The 16239-nt window shown below is 40.8% G+C and overlaps 1 long non-coding RNA gene across 1 annotated transcript in view; it reads left to right on the top strand.

Moving 5' to 3' along the window:
* Window positions 1-357: 357 nt before the first annotated feature.
* Window positions 358-16239, top strand: part of LOC147621234 (uncharacterized) — a 49385-nt gene continuing 33503 nt past the window's right edge. Inside the window, exons 1-2 of the long non-coding RNA XR_015269881.1 lie at window positions 358-573; window positions 759-949. This is a non-coding gene — a long non-coding RNA (uncharacterized LOC147621234). The remainder of the gene's footprint in view (window positions 574-758; window positions 950-16239) is intronic.

Below are 16239 nucleotides of genomic sequence, written 5' to 3'. Positions count from 1 at the left end.
ACAATTTGCAATTAAAAACAAAATGAGTGTGAGAGCAAGAACTACAATGTTTTTAGACTTCTAATTCGTTCGGCCTGCGCCACCATACCACCATTGTCTCACCCGCCAAGGGTGGCAAAGCTCAAAATAGCCCTGCTAGCTGAGTTGAGTTAAACTTGTTAAATCTACTCTTATGCAAGCAATGACATCTAGTGTGTTATTTTCAAATTTCAAACCAAGCCAAAGGGGAAAAAAAACAAAAAAATCTTCTTTATTTGTTTGGTTGAAAAATATGGTATTTTCGAGCACCACTAGAGAGAGTGTGTATGATAGTGTGTCACTTCAAACTTTTTTGGGCTCAAGTACAGAGGGGTTGAGTAGGTGGCGTGGGAAAAGAACACCTTCTTTTTCTTCGAATTAAATTTAGCCGTCGCCCCCGCTAAGTTCATTAATCTCGTTTCGTGCCCTAATTCAGTATTTCACAATCTTTACAGTACCAGTGGATAGGTCTTCTGCGTGATTTTTTTTTGGGCTGGGGGGTCTTGGTGTCGTGTTGGGCGCCATAGTTCTCACACCTGCAGATTCCTACAAGAGGTGAGACACTTTCGCGCCTGCTACGTTTCTGTGTATTTTTCCAGGTAAGTTATATGCTTGGCTGAATTTATAATCTCCGGCAAAATTTGCGGTGTACCATGCAAAAGCTCTAAAGACCATTGTCGTTAGTTCTGCCTTCGGCTCATAAATATGGGTCTTTTGGTCATTTTTGGTGTGTTTTCCAGCCGGCAAGGACGGTGCGCCGGAAGATCAAGATCAAGAGGATCGAGAACGCGATCACGCGGCAAGTGACCTTCTCCAAGCGTCGTGGGGGACTGTTGAAGAAGGCCCACGATCTCTCCGTTCTGTGTGACGCCGAGGTCGCCGTCATCATCTTTTCCAGCAAAGGAAAGCTCTTTCAGTTTGGTAGCCCCAGGTCAGTACGTACATCCGCTCTCGCTTAACTTTTGGGGACTGTTCCAACCTACTGACCTTAGGTCTCTACAAATTTGGGCGTCCATTTTCTGCCCAAAGTTTTTATCCTTAAAAAAAAAACCTGGAAATGGCAACGTTTTCCGATTCGATCAGCACTAGCCTAACCATTTCTCGTCCTTAAAGAAGAGCATGCCAGGCCTGTTGTAGAAAAGCTAAGAAGGCCTCGACTTTGAGATTCAAGCTTAGCATAACTTTTTTCAAGAAAATCATGGAGCAAGACTTCTAGAATCTATGCCGAACGTAGCCATCCCGATGCAGCTAAACGTCAGTTACCTCAGTGTCCTAATTAAGAGGCCCAAAATCATCCATAGGTTCAAGGGAGAGTTTTACCATGGAGGCCATACGCGAGCCAATGGCCGGGATTTGGCCAGGCTGGTGGCTCACAACCAGCCGGTGGTGGTCTATGTGGGAACAACCACCTTAGGTTCTATGAAACTTCTGACTTGGGGCTTATTCTCCCAAGCAATACACATTAAGAAGTGTACTTAACCTCCTGAATTGACTCCTTTTTGCGACATTGGGATTTGCCTTATTCTCCATATCATCGCATCCACATTATGGGCGTGGTTCCATCCATAATATAATATTCACATCATGCCTTTTTGCATAAGGGATCTACATAACTTAAGTATGGAGTTCATAGTCACGGATGTTTCATAACATGGCATCCTTCTCACATGGTACCAAAACCTAGAGTTCAAACGAACGCATGTCCAATCACAAAATCCAAGTTGATCCACAAGGTAGTGACAAGTCATTTTGCATAGAGAAGCCATCTCTTATATGCTTTCAGCATTAGTGTGTAAACCTTATGGTAGCTTGGGATTGTGGTGTGATGACAAGCAATGTTGTATGTGAATATAGTAGCCTGTCTTGAAACCTATAGAAAATGATTAAGAAAGGAGTTTTATAGTTACATTTTCTCCCTTAATGTTTTTGTCACTCAATTGCACCTGGGGGTTCATCATTTTCATCATTGGTGGTTTGACGTTAGTCTCGTACATAACTCGATTTGAAAAAGCTACTTTCACGAATGGTCTCTACCATTTGCGATCATTCCCTCTTTGTTGTTTATAAACAATGACTGGTTTTTTCCTGTTTGTTTGTGAAGTGGTAAATTAAGTGATTGTTTGTGTCATTTACACATCCACACACACACACACACACACACACACAAATCTTACATTCCTGTCTCACAAGCACCCAATTGCATGTGGCTATAATCTAGACATAATTTTACAAGAAATGATAAGTTCTGGGTTAGGAATTTGTGCTTGCCTTTTATGAGTCTTGGTTCACAAGCAAGGTGTCAGTTGCCACCCTGGTTAGTCAAGATAAGTTGAGAGTCATTTGTATGCAAAACATTATTTCATAGCCCAATCAAAGTTAGCATTTATACATTTGTTGAGTGCACTTGTGTAAGCCTGATGCATAGCACCACTCATATACATAGATAGTCACCAAGAAAGATGTTTAAGCAATAGCTCATCTAGATAAGTTTGGACTAGTCGAGCAAGTGATTTCTCTTTTCGAGGATATACTGTGGTGGAAATGATAAATCTTGTCCATGTACCATATTGTATGTCCATGAAGAACTATGGATTAGTGAAACCAGCACAATAGCAAAGATAGGATCAAAGGTGGCCTTGATTGAAATCTTATATAATAATCTCAAAGATGAGATGGAGAAGGTGACAAAACAAAGTTATAAAAACAAAGGTTCCTTGGAGGCTATCTCAAGGCTTTTCCAAGATGAGATGAAGAAGATGACAAAACAAAGCAACAAAATGAAGATTGGAGCCTATCTCAAGTCTCTTCCAAGGAGAAGCAATTAGCAAGAGGAAGCAAAGGAATAGAAGTTGGCAAAGCATGTTGGTAGAAGAAATCGATGGAGGACTTGAAAGTTTCGAGAAACAACAATAGGACAAAGGAGAGAAGAGTTGTGAGAAGTAGGATAAGGGAAAGCAAAGCATGTCGAAGCTAGAGTCTACTAAGCCTGTGCATATATAAACCACGTGTAGCCTGAACCAACTCTAGAATAGACATCTGCTAACTCTGGGTTGTCACAAAAAAGGAAGTTTAATTTTGGAGACGAGAAATCAACTGACCAACCAAACAAGAAGCTGATGAGGAGAACACCCAAGGTGCCCTCACCACATCCCAGCATATAGTGCCAGACCTCCTTACCTTGGGTGCCACAAGAAGGGAGAAGCAGAAACCACGAGGGATTCCCTCGAGGCTATTAGGTCTTTGGGAGTGTCTCTCCCTGTACTAGGACTTACGAGACTGAGGTGGAATTGACTCCAAGCATGGCATTGAAGTTTTTTGAATAGCTTGATGCAAACTAGGCTTGGGGAGCCCTAGATTATTTGAAAAAGTATTTAGCAGAAGGGCCATGGATTTTCAGACTTAGGGATGCTCTCATCATCAACCTCTAAGGGCCGTGTCCTTGCACCTCTCTCTCTAACAAGGATGTCTCTCTCGATCTCTCCTCATTGAACTTTTAGAGGCATGATTGTGCTTGTAGTATGACTTTTGTGATAGGGTCCCTAGCTCTTTTCTTCTTGAGATGACCCTATTAATTAATCAAGAATAATTTTTAGATGTAAAGGTTAATATAATAGTGAGGTTATCAAGCAACAATCACTTAATCAAGAACTTGTACTTTGATTTCTTTTTTAGCAAGCAATCAAAGAAGATCACCCTTTTTTAGATGCTAGGTTTCACCACTTGCCTTCCCTTCATTAATGTAATCTTATATTCTATGGCTTTTCTCTCTAGCAGCCGAAACTATTCGATGAGGTCCTCTTTATCTTCATCTCGATCTCTGTCTTTACAAGGACCTTGAATACCTTTGCTACATATGTTGGAGAGAACTTCACTTTCATACTAGATGGTAACTTTATCATGTTTATTTTTTGTAACTTGGCCAACTGTCCCTTAGCATGCATATTAAGGTGCAGTTCCTTCCATGGCAGCTCAACAAACTCTTTGAGGCCTACTTTTTGTTGCCATTTTGCATGCTTTTCTACTTCTTTAGGGATAACAGAGGTCAAGTTTTTGAATTGCACCATCTTGCTAGGAAGACTAGTTTGATGATAAAGAGCAAGGGATGCAGAAAACACAATTGCAAATAATAGCAGTTCTCAATAGGCTTAAAGTCATAGTGAAGGGCATAGGGTGATCTACCCAACTCAAGAAGGGTCCTACCCAACTCAAGAAGGGGCCACTGTTGTTTTTGTTGATGTCTGTTAGCTCAAGGGTATAAAAAATTAGAAATGATATAACATTAATGGAAATGATATGCTACAGTTCTAAAGACAAAGAATACTTTAAAAAATACATACACTTGATTCAAGAATAAATATGAAAAAATATGTGTATATGTTACTACATCAAAATGCCATTATATTGAGTAGGCCAAAAAAAAATAATCTTACAATTAATGTCATCAAATAAGTGAATTATATTACATTAAAATGTCATTACAATAAGTAGATAAAATGCTATCTAGATACATCCTATGAACAGATTAGTAATCATCATCATCATCATTCATTATCATGGTTGTCATTAAGAGCTTTGTCCTTCTCCTTGCCATCACTTAGTTCCTTGTCATCACTATCATCCTATATACACCATACATAGAGTTATCCCATAAGACAAAGATCTTTATGCATAGATAGCTCTATGCATAAGATTCTTATCCATAGCTCTTATGCATAGAAAGAGCTATGCATAAGTGTCTTATACGTAGAGCTTTTTGTATAAAAGTCTTATGCATAGAGCTATGAATAGTTTCCCTATGCTCTGATATTTGCATAAGAGCTACACAAAATAATAAAAAAGTAAACCAATCTACTCGAGAGATGTTACATTGTAATATGAATAAGGGATAAAGCACATACCTCACAAAAAGTGTTGTGGTTGACAAACTTATAATCAAAGAATCATTTTGAGGTGACACCCTACTACACAAATATAAAAAATTATCTTATTTAATAGCTTGCTCTATGCAAAAGATATAAGAAAATTCTATGCATAGAGGTCTTATACATTGCAATTTCTCTTATGCATAAGCTAAATTGTCTTATAGCTCTATGCATAAGCTATAAGGCAATTCTATGCATAGAGGTCTTATACATTGTAATTTCTATTATGCACATGAGGGTACAATATAAAAATAAATAGGAGAAGGTGGTCAAGCTTACCTCAAGGCGAAATTGAGCTCTTATACATTGCAATGTCTCTTATGCATAGAGCTCGTATACATTGTAGTGTCTAGCTCATATAACATTGCAATCTCTCTTATGCATAGAGCTCTTGTTGCACATGATTTGTTGCATACAGTGCCACAATATAAATATAAATAGGAGGAGGTGGTCTCACTTACCTCAAGATAAATTCCTTGAGCATTGTGAAGAATGATCTAAAAAGAAAAATAATTATTGATTGCTTGAACATCGGAGAGTGCCACATGCACCAAGTGTGCATGAGAGCATGCATTTATTCATAAGGCTTGTTGACTTGTTTCTTGTGGGCTTGTGGGCATATTAGTTTGTACATGCTTATGGGATTATAGACTTATGAGCTAATTACTCACATATTGGCTTGCTAGCTTGCACTCTTACTGGCTAATTACTAGCTTACTAGCTCACACTTACAAGCTTACAGTCTTGCAATGTTACCAACTTGCAATTATGTGGGCGTATTGGCTTGCAAAATGTTAATTTACAATGTTGCAAAATTATGGGCTTGTGGGGATGCTTTTACCAAATTGTGGAATTGTGGGCTTACTAGCTTGCAAACTTTTTGGCTTGTGCTTTCAGCATAATAGCTTGTGGGCTTGAGAACTTGCTTACTTCTTGTAGGCTTTTGGCTCGCTGATTTATAGGCTTTCTCACTTACAAGCTATGAGCTTACAAACTTGTTGGCTTGCATGCTTATTCACTTGCGTAGTTGTGGGCTTGTGGGCTTTGTAGCTTGAGAATTTGTAAGTGTGCTAGCTTGCAAGGCTTAGTAGCTTGCACTTCTACGAGCTTACTGGCATACTATCTTACTAGCTTGCAAGCTTACTAGCTTATCAACTTACAGTCTTACATGCTTACAAGATTACCAGATTTTTGACTTTATATCTTGTGGGCTTGTGAGCTTACATGCTTCCCCAAATGCAAGCTTATCGACCTACGAGCTTACCGGCTTGAAAGTGCTAGAGCTACAATACACAAGTGATAAGCCACTATGGGGGGATGAAAGATCTCCATGGTGTGTGCAAAGAGAGAGAGAGAGAGAGAGAGAGAGAGAGAGAGAGAGAGAGAGAGAGAGAGAGAATAAGGCTCTTAGAGAGAGGGTATTTGCATGACTCAATAAAGCTTGATTAGATGTGTTAAAGCTTACACCAAGTACATGCTTTTATAGGCTATAAGCCTTATCTTTTAACTCAAGGGAATCACACACACTAACACACTTAGCCCTGTTAGGGACTATTCACACCCAGACATTGATGGTGGGTACACAAACAAGGGTATATGTACAAGACTCCCAAATACCCATCATACCACCCTTCAGAGCGATGGTGAGTGACTTGAGATAACCTTCAATAGCCATAGTGATTTGGGCTCAAAACTGCACATTAATCCTCCATCTAAGACATGTTTCTTGCTATACAGACCCACAGGCTAGTGAGCATGGTTTAGAGACCAGAGAGCTTGGCAAAAAAGGCTTAAAGGCTCAACAAGCATGGCTCTCAGAGGCTTAACAAGCATGCACGATGTCGTGCCATGGCACGTCTATGATGTGAAACCGTGCATGTGAGGCCATCAAATACAAATCCAGATGCATGAGTTAAGTGCCATGACGAGTCATTATATGATGCCATGTACATATGTTCATATTGTAAATGAGGTTCAATAAGATGAGTTGAGGCAGTGCAAGATCTAGGAGTTTTTGTACATGAATGTGGTGTGAATTATGGAGTTTCATGCATATGATGGACCTTGTAGTAGGGAACATCCTTCTTAACATGTATGGAAATGCAAAGGTTTGATGCCAGATGAGTTAAAAGAAATTCAGTGGGAGCCAGTGTTGTGAGAACTCATCCAAGTCTGTCGAGCCATTAAAAAGAGCTTCTCTCAGCTTGTTGGTCTCCAGAGCTGGCAGTGGCAGCTTTGACTATGAGTATGTTAATAAGAAGGATGAGGAAGTGGATGTGTCTCTAAGTTGGCTTTAGTGCAACCACCACTTAAGCTTGGTCTCTCGCTTGCAAGCCACCCGGGGGGGGGGGGGGGGGGGATAAAGATGAACAAGAGGAGGAGGAGTAAGAGGCGATTGATGGATTCCTTTTATGAAAATGATGAGGCCTTCGCTAGAGCTTTACAAGAGGGTGAGCACCCTGATGCAACCATACTTCTATGTGGACATTCTTTTGGAAGTGAGAGTCTCCAACGTGTTCTAGAAAATAATGCCTATATATCATGCGGAGCATTAGTCTATATGTTATACTAATGTCAGAAGATATGGTGAAAGATGGATACAATGACATTGTTAATATCGACGTTTCACCGGTTGTCATTAAGGCAATGCAGAAAAAGTATATCAATGTGTGTCAACTCAAATATATGACCATGGATGTTCTGGATTTGTCCTCCTTTGATGATTGCACCTTTGACTCTGTCATTGACAAAGGTACTCTCGACTCAATAATGTGTGGAGTGGGTGCGCCGTATAATGCAGCAATCATGTTAGCTGAGATTAGCAGGGTACTGAAGCCCGGTGGTGTTTATATGCTGATCACCTACGGGGATCCTCGAATGCGAATGCCACATTTACACAGGAATACTTTTGGCTGGCAGCTTACGTGTAATAAACTCTAGAAGGAACACAAGCATTAATGCGCAGTTTTTTAAAATGGAAAGCCGACTATTAAGCTGCAAAAGGTGGGGGGGGGGGGGGGGCGCCGAGTTCTCCGCGGGAAAAATAGAAAAATACCGGAGGCAGACGACGGCGAACCAGTGTGTGAGGAAAAATTCTGCAGAGAGAGGAATAGTGTCGAAATCTACCAGTGTTTTTAAATTGAGGAATACACACGCTGTTTGTGTCTTGTAGGTGTTAGAATTGGAGGGAATCTTGAGTTTTATTAAGGGAGATACTCTTTGTTTTTTTTTCTTGATGACCTTCATCGAACAGTCGACGGCGAGCAGCTCTGATTAGTGAAACAAATGAAGAGTTACACGTATGTAATTCATCAGCTAAGTGTTTTTTTTTATTTTCTTTAAAATTACTCTCACTCTATACGAATTGAGAGAATCGTATAACCCATACATCAAAAAGAATTTGGAAATGAATAGAAGGACTTTGGGGAAAAAGCTAAAGAAATTGGAGCTCGGAGATTTGTGAAAAATGCATTGAAGTTGAGGGTAATTGATCTTACTTTCTACTCAAATGGATTTTGGAAATTACGAGTATGTTAAAGCTATGCCAAATGCTATATTTTGCTTGTGAGATGTTAGAATATTAAGGCAGGTTTTCAGGTGATAAAGTGCATCTCGAAATAATGGTTTTGATGGCACTGGATGTTAAGGATGTAACTAGTCACATGTATATTGGAAAAATTGGAAGGACTTGTTATGCCCACATGTGAATGGTTCAAAGGATTTCATGCAATTCTGTGCAATCATCAGGATGAATTCAAGGATGTATTGAGGCAAGTTGACACATGTAATTGTTATTGGAAATAGTGATGTTCAATACTCCTTGGGAAATTTTGTGCGTGAGATTCCTTGTTGGATTTGACATTCACTCTCACAGCTAGAAGTTTTGTACTTTCCTGGCTGTACCGCACACTTCACGACATCTTTTGGTGAACCCGACGTGAAACTGCTGGGGTGAGAGTGTGGTGAAATATACAGGGAAGCTATGGCTGAGAATTCTGAGGGTCAAGGGGTTCATTTTGACCCCGGAGTTATGCAGATGTTTCAAATGTTTACCATGTACATGCAACAGCAACAAGCTGCTGAGAGGGGACAAATTTCCACGACCAAGGCATTACAATCAATTGTGAAAAAGGTGGATCAATTTGATCGGAAGGACATTACAAAGTACCTGCGCAATTATATAAAGGAGATGGAGCTAAACAGGGTGACTGAGGAGGATATGGTTCGAAGTTTCGAGCTGGTATGCGTTCCTGAAATAAGAGAGCGCATAAAAGGATTGCAGACAGCACAGGGTGGCAGAAATTGGGAAGAGTTCAAGCTTGCTTTAAAGGATGAATATTTCATGGAGGATTCTGAGCGAGTGACCAAACGAACTTTCTTGGAATGGGTCACAAAATCTAAAATGGGAATTTCTGCCACAGAATTGCTAAGAGAGTTTGAGAAGCGTTATGCCCAGTTGTCAAGGATAGAGCGTGCAACTTTGGATAGAGAAAAAACAGAGCTCTTCTTGCAAGCAGCTGGGAAAGATCTCCAAGAGAAATTGGAAATCCTCCTTGAGGATAAGAATACAGAGCAGGGATTAAAGAGTGATTGGAATGATGTTGAGGATGCAGTCACTATGTTAGCAAAGCGGCAGCGGAGGAGGGATAAAATGGTGATGGGCTCTGCAACCCCAATAACTGCTGTTACCCCTGAGAATCTATCCAAACCAGCTGCTACAATTCCAAAGATAGATGGGCCGATGGATGAGCTTATCAAGGGTATGCGTGATTTAAAATTGAAGATGTCCAGGATTGAAGAAAAAGGTCTACCATTGGGGCAGGCTTCTATGCAAAGACCTCAAAGCAAAGAAGGGTTTACATATAGATGCATATGGTGTGATGACCCAGAGCATGCAAAGAAGGACTGTACTAGCTATAAAGAAGCTCTTAAAAATCAACTTGTGTTTTTCAAAGATGGGAAAATCCATCTTACAGAGACTGGTCTTCCATTGAGTACAAACTTTGGGAAAGGAGGGATGAAAAAGCTGGTAGAGGATATGGCTGCTAGTCATGCCATTTCTATGGTTGAGGCAGCAACCTATGGATTAAAGGTTGGTCAATTAAAGCAGGGATTTGAGAATGATGAGGATTATGAGAATGAGAATTTTTTGCCATCAACAATGGAATTAATTGCGTCAAAGAAAGTGTCAAAGCAAGCTTTGCATGAGGCAGGTGATTGTATACGTCTTGAGACTGGCTGGGAGGAGCCTGTGGATTCTTTATCCATTCATGCCTATATTGCCAAATGCCAAATAATGAGGCACAGGTAGAGGAGAAGCGTAAAAGGGAAAATGAGGAAGGAGGGCCATCAAAAAGAGTTACACGTGGAAGTGAAAAGAAGGATCCTGGGCCATCACATATGCCTCCACAGCATAGCAGATCTCCACAGGATGTTTCAATGGAAGAAGTGCCAGCAAAAATGAAGGAGAAGGGTAAAGGGAAAAGTCCACTCTACAAGCTTCAATCTGATATTGAAGTTGCAACAGATCTCAAAAAGGTGCTTGAAGAGAGAATTCTAAACAGCAGGGTGGAATTCACACTAGGGGAAGTCTTGGGGATTGCAAAGAAAGAATTTCATGATGAGATAATTGATATTATACGAAGAAAAAGGCAGTCCATAATTGAATCTATTCCATCACAAGGGGAGGCAAGCACTTCCAAGACTCATGGTGTACAGGTACAGAAAAAGGAAGAGAGAGAAAATGTGGTGGAATGTAATCACTCTGCTGATGGGGTACGACAAGTGCGCTTTGTGGAAGAGGATGATGAAAAAGAAGTTCTTACAAAGAGTCATTACTCCAGGAGTCATTGGGCAAGAGCAACCACTGAAACCCTTGTCAAGATAGGTGATTTGGAAGAGCCGTATGTCGCTCTAATTGATCATGGGTCTGAAATAAATCTTATGGCCAAAAATCTCTACAACAAATGTAAGTGGCCAATGGATGTGGATCATGGGTGGATGATTAAAGCAGCTAATAATTCATCTGGAGAGCTTTATGCAGCATGTCCAAATGTAAGGGTAACTATAGGGGATGTGAAGGATGATCAGAATTTCTTTGTTCAGGAGATGTCATCGTATCCCCTTATCCTTGGGCAACCCTACATTACAGCTGTAAGGATGGAAACAAAGGTTTTGGATGATGGTTCAGCATATGCAAGAATAAGGAGTAAAGATGGCAAAAAAGCTGTTCAGTTTTTGACAGTTTGCATTAATCATGAAAGGAATCGTGAATCTCTTCGGGCACAGTCACTCCCAAAGATAAACAGAGAGTTTATGAATTACAGAGAGATGAGGGATTTTGGCCAGGTGCCATTGTAAAGCGGGATTCCAATGGTACAAGGGGAAATGAGTTCTCGCAGGACTCAATCAATGTAAATAGTTTTTCAGCAAATTTTCAGGGATTCTCCAGCTATGGATTACTGGTTTTTGTAAAAAGCAAGGATTTGAAGCGTGGCATGCAAAAACATATACAAAATGAACAAAAAGGTTTTGAGCAGTGTGGTCTTTTGGGAAAGAATGAGTTTATTTCAGGGGTGCTTGATGAGGTGTCATTTATAGATACTATGGATGTGCTTTTTGATATGGGAAGAGCATGCTTACAGGGTGGAAATGAAATGATAAAGGTGTCATCTGTGGAGATGTATGATATAATCCAGGAATTTGAGGGGGTGGAATGTAAAAACATGAATTGTGAGATGGATGCTCATGTTGATACAAAGTACAAAACGGTTGCAAAGAAGGTGAAACCAGTTGCCTTGCCCTTGCCACCGGGAAGCAAGGAGAAGATAGATGAAGCTTCTATGCAGCCAAATCTTAGAGATCCGAAGAAAATTGGGCATAAATTTACTCAAGAAACTCTAAAAGAGCTGAAGATTGGTGAGAAGGATTTTCTGTTGCCAGTTGAAAGGGAATGCTTTGAGGAGATGCTTGTAAAACATGGGAAAGCTTTTGCCTTTCAGCCGCATGAGATAGGTTGTGTTGATCCAAGTGTAACAGCACCAATGGTGATCTTTACTGTTCCACATGTGCCCTGGAACCTGCGGCCAATTCCAGTACCAAAGGCTCTCTTGCCAAAGTTGATGGAATTACTAAAGGAAAAGATTAGGATGGGGATCTTGGAGCCTTCATGTGCCCCATATTCCAACAGATGGTTTACTGTACCAAAGAAAAATGGGACATTGCGCTTTATTCAAGACATGCAACCTGTAAACAAAGTCACAATTAGGAATGTGGGAGCAGGTCCAATTGTGGATGAGTTTGCAGAAGCATTTGCAGGGAAAGCTATATACTCTATGGGTGATCTGTATTCGGGATATGATCAGTTCCAGCTGGATATACAAAGCAGGGACTTGACCACAATGAGAACTCCTTTGGGATTAGTAAGGATGTGTACCTTACCACAGGGAGCCACTAACTCAGTGGCACATATGATGAATGGAATGAATAAAGTCTTACGAGACTTCATACCACAAAAAACTATGCCATTTTTGGATGATGTGCCAATAAAGGGCTATGATGAGAAAGATAAAGATGAGGATTTGGATTCAAAAGGGTGCCGCAAGTTTGTGGCAAATCATATAAAGGATTGTGACATGATTCTATCCAGGCTTGAAGAAGTGAATCTTACTTTATCTGGGCTGAAATCAGTGTTTGGGGTTGGTGAAGTGCTAATAGTGGGACATCTTTGTAGTACTAGTGGACGCCGTCCTTGTCCAGCCAAGATAGATGCAATACAAAGAATGAAGGAAATATGCATTAATGTTACAGAGCTGAGGAGATTTCTTGGAGCATGCGTCTTTTATGTTATTTGGATCCCACATTATGCACATGTAGCAGATCCTCTTTATCAGCTTTTGAGGAAAAATCAAAAATATTTGTGGAGTGCAGTACATATTAAAGCTATGCGGAAGCTGAAATATTTGCTCCAATCATCACCCATTTTGAGAAAGGCAGATTATGAGTGTGGCAGGCCTGTGATTGTTACAGTTGATACTAGTCCTACTGGGATAGGATGGGCAGTAGGGCAAGATGATGAGGATGATCATAGGTATGTAATTAGATTTGGAGCAAAGGTATTAAGCTTTCGGCAACGAAAGTATCCACAGATCAATAGAGAATTATGGGAGATAGTCACTGCTCTAAAATGTGAAAAAGAATATCTTATTGGGGCATCTGTACTAGTGGAAACTGATTGCTTGCCACTTCTTGGGATGATAGCAAGTTGTATCACTCCAGATATTGCTATGCTTAGGTGGATTGCTTATATCAAGTCACTAAATCCTGAGTTTGAGCATATTGCGGGAAAAGATAATCCAGTTGCAGATATGCTATCAAGAGCCAGGTATGAAGATGAGAAAGAAATGATTAGTGACATTGATGATGTGGGTACAAAATTCTATACTACAGCATATGCAAAAGGGGATCATATTTGCCTATCAAATGCACTTGAGTCTTTTATTGAGGAAATATATGAAGGAGATTGGTTGCTTATTGGTCAATATTTGAGTACTCTGACAAGGCAAGAAAATTGGTCTGACTCAGAATTTAAGAGGATCCGCAGAAAAGCATATGGTTATTTCCTAAAGGATGGGTATCTCTGGAAGCATCCTAAGTAGAGGAATGCTATGCCACAGAGAGTCATATGTGATAAAGAGACTCAAGGAAAGCTTGTGAAAGAATTCCATGAGAGTCTCTGGGCTAGGCATAGAAGTGTGTGGGCCACCTTTACCAAAATAAAGGAAAAATATTGGTGGAAAGGAATGTACAAGGATGTTTCCCAATATGTGGAAACATGCATGGTATGCCAAATGTACTCAAATGTGCGGCATCGTGATGGCTTGCAACCAACCTACCCACCTGCCATGCACTACAAATGGGTAGTGGATCTAGTTACAATGCCTTTGGGAATTTGGCAGATGCGGTACATTGCACTTGCAAGAGAAGATTTGACAAATCAGGTAGAAGGGCGTGCTCTTAGAACAAAGAGTACGGAAACAGTATGCAAATTTCTCTTGGAAGATGTGATCTGCCGGTATGGTTGTGTTGGGAAGATAACAGCTGATAGGGGTGAGCTAGATGTTGAAGAAGCAAGGGAATTCTTCTCTAGAATTGGTATCAAACTGTCCTTAACATGTGCTTATAATCCTAAGGGCAATGGGAAAAGTGAGCGAGGGCATCCTCCCATCATTAAAGCTTTGGCTAAGGCATGCAGAGAAAGAATGCGAGAGTGGCCAAAGCTGCTACCATATGCCTTGTGGGCTGACCGTACAACTCATAGCTCAGTGACAGGATACATGCCTGCAGAATTGATGTATGGTCAAAAGCCAGTGATGCCAGTTGAAGAAGTAGTTCTAACTTGGAATGTATTGCCCTGGGTGGAAGGATTGAGCAGAGATGACCTCCTTGCATTGCGAATAAGACAGTTGGAGAGGAGGCCTGAAGATGTAGAGCTTGCTAAAGCTCGCTTGAAAGATGCAAGGCTGAAAAATAAAGAAAGATTTGATAGTAGACATAGACTCCGGCCAAAACCTATTGAAGAAGGTGATTGGGTTCTAATGTATGATAGTAGCCTTGACAACCAATTCACTGTTCAAAGAAAATTTGCAAAAAGATGGTTTGGCCCTTACATTGTCAAGCATGTGCATGGAAATGCCACGTATACTCTGTGTGAGCTTGATGGAACAGAAGTAAAGAATCTTGTGGCTGGCAAAAGAATCAAGATATTTAAGAGAAGGCATGATGGTGATCCTTTTGATTCACAAGAGATTCAGGATGAGAGGCTTGACAGTGGTAGTATGGATATGGTTGAAGAGAAAGAGGATGATCTTCCTGGAACTGCAGAAGATGAAGATGACATCCAGCTATATGTGGACCTTGATGATGATTTGGCACATACCAGAGGATGTGCAGGTTTAGAGGGGGTGGATGTCGTGCCATGGCACGTCTATGATGTGAAACCGTGCATGTGAGGCCATCAAATACAAATCCAGATGCATGAGTTAAGTGCCATGACGAGTCATTATATGATGCCATGTATATATGTTCATATTGTAAATGAGGTTCAATAAGATGAGTTGAGGCAGTGCAAGATCTAGGAGTTTTTGTACATGAATGTGGTGTGAATTATGGAGTTTCATGCATATGATGGACCTTGTAGTAGGGAACATCCTTCTTAACATGTATGGAAATGCAAAGGTTTGATGCCAGATGAGTTAAAAGAAATTCAGTGGGAGCCAGTGTTGTGAGAACTCATCCAAGTCTGTCGAGCCATTAAAAAGAGCTTCTCTCAGCTTGTTGGTCTCCAGAGCTGGCAGTGGCAGCTTTGACTATGAGTATGTTAATAAGAAGGATGAGGAAGTGGATGTGTCTCTAAGTTGGCTTCAGTGCAACCACCACTTAAGCTTGGTCTCTCGCTTGCAAGCCACCCGGGGGGGGGGGGGGGGGATAAAGATGAACAAGAGGAGGAGGAGTAAGAGGCGATTGATGGATTCCTTTTATGAAAATGATGAGGCCTTCGCTAGAGCTTTACAAGAGGGTGAGCACCCTGATGCAACCATACTTCTATGTGGACATTCTTTTGGAAGTGAGAGTCTCCAACGTGTTCTAGAAAATAATGCCTGTATATCATGTGGAGCATTAGTCTGTATGTTATACTAATGTCAGAAGATATGGTGAAAGATGGATACAATGACATTGTTAATATCGACGTTTCACCGGTTGTCATTAAGGCAATGCAGAAAAAGTATATCAATGTGTGTCAACTCAAATATATGACCATGGATGTTCTGGATTTGTCCTCCTTTGATGATTGCACCTTTGACTCTGTCATTGACAAAGGTACTCTCGACTCAATAATGTGTGGAGTGGGTGCGCCGTATAATGCAGCAATCATGTTAGCTGAGATTAGCAGGGTACTGAAGCCCGGTGGTGTTTATATGCTGATCACCTACGGGGATCCTCGAATGCGAATGCCACACTTACACAGGAATACTTTTGGCTGGCAGCTTACGTGTAATAAACTCTAGAAGGAACACAAGCATTAATGCGCAGTTTTTTAAAATGGAAAGCCGACTATTAAGCTACAAAAGGTGGTGGGGGGGGCGCCGAGTTCTCCGCGGGAAAAATAGAAAAATACCGGAGGCAGACGACGGCGAACCGGTGTGTGAGGAAAAATTCTGCAGAGAGAGGAACAGTGTCGAAATCTACCAGTGTTTTTAAATTGAGGAATACACACGCTGTTTGTGTCTTGTAGGTGTTA

This window comes from Cibotium barometz, chromosome 30 (genome assembly GCF_041138505.1).
Source record: "Cibotium barometz isolate CiBa-2024 chromosome 30, ASM4113850v1, whole genome shotgun sequence".
Taxonomy (NCBI): domain Eukaryota; kingdom Viridiplantae; phylum Streptophyta; class Polypodiopsida; order Cyatheales; family Cibotiaceae; genus Cibotium; species Cibotium barometz.
This window is presented reverse-complemented; position numbering and strand designations above follow the sequence as displayed.